Here is a 1432-nt window from a genome sequence, read left to right as displayed (position 1 = left end):
TGGAGGGGTGGATGAATCTGGGAACAGCCGGTTTCCTTGCGACTGAATCAAGCCCAATATCATTATGGATTCTTGCATTTCTTTGGCTTTTTTCTCATTTTTCTTATTTATGATGGTTTGTAATGAATTTTCTGATGTGAGCTTTGGTTTTGAGTCTGCAAGATGGAGTTCAGGGCACCGGAGGAATGGCCATATTCAATCAGGGCACAGACCTTTGCTTGCTCCAATTCTGGCTTACTGTCATTGGTTTGGGGGCCTCAGCTGAGTTTGCTTTCTTGAGCGGCAAGTTCCTAAATGTTTTCTGGGTCTGAGTTGGTTTTGCCTTCTTCCTTCAAATGTTGCTTCTGACGCAATACAAACAAGAGTTTAGACAGAGTAGCCATATTGAAATAAAAAACACAACAAATAGGCGTTTGAAGCTTAGACATCTACTGGTAACATGACCAAGGTGAGTTTTTGTGTTTTGGAATATAAAATGGAACACTTTGGCTGTGGTGACAGATATTAATTGCCTCCAAACTGAGTTTCACTGTGATTTTCAGGTTAATTCAGTCAGAATTCCACAGGCAGTCAGCTGGAGGGGTGGATGAATCTGGGAACAACCGGTTTCCTTGCGACTAAATCAAACCTAATATCATTATGGAATCTTGCATTTCTTTGGATTTATTCTCATTTTTCTTATTTATCATGGTGTGTAATGAATTTTCTGATGTGAGCTTTGGTTTTGAGTCTGGAAGATGGAGTTCAGGGCAGAAGAGGATGAATCTTTTTCAATCAGGGCACAGCTCTTTGCTTGCTCCAATTCTAGTTTAATGTAATTGGTTTGGGTACCTCTGCTGACTTTTGGTTTCTTGAGCGGCAATTTCCTAAATGTTTTCTGGGTCTGAGTTGGTTTTGCCTTCTTCCTTGTCAAATTTTGTATTCTGACGCAATACAAAAAAGAGTTTGGTTAAAGTAGCCATTATGAAATAAAAACCACAACAAATATGCTTTTGAAGCTTAGAAATCTACAAGTAACTCGACCATGGTGAGTTTTTGTGTTTTGGAAAATCAAATGGAACACTTTGGCTGAGGTGACAGATATTAATTGCCTCCAAACTGAGTTTCACTGTGATTTTCAGGTTAATGCAGTCAAAATTCCACAGGTAGTCAGCTGGAGGGGGGGATGAATCTGGGAAGAGCTGATTTCCTTGAGACTAAATCCAGCCCAATATCATTATGGATTCTTGCATTTCTTTGTCTTTTTTCTCATTTGTCTTATTTATCATGGTTTGTAATGAATTTTCTGATGTCAGCTTTGGTTTTGAAGCTGCAATATGGAGTTCAGGGCACCGGAGGAATGGCCTTTTTCCATCAGGGCACAGCTGTTGGCTTGCTCCAATTCTGGCTTGCTGTCATTATTTTGGGAGCCTCAGCTGACTTTTGGTTTCTT

Source organism: Oryctolagus cuniculus, unplaced genomic scaffold, assembly GCF_964237555.1.
Source record: "Oryctolagus cuniculus unplaced genomic scaffold, mOryCun1.1 SCAFFOLD_87, whole genome shotgun sequence".
NCBI classification, from domain to species: domain Eukaryota; kingdom Metazoa; phylum Chordata; class Mammalia; order Lagomorpha; family Leporidae; genus Oryctolagus; species Oryctolagus cuniculus.
The sequence above is the reverse complement of the archived record's forward strand: the minus strand, read 5'-3'. Positions refer to the sequence as shown.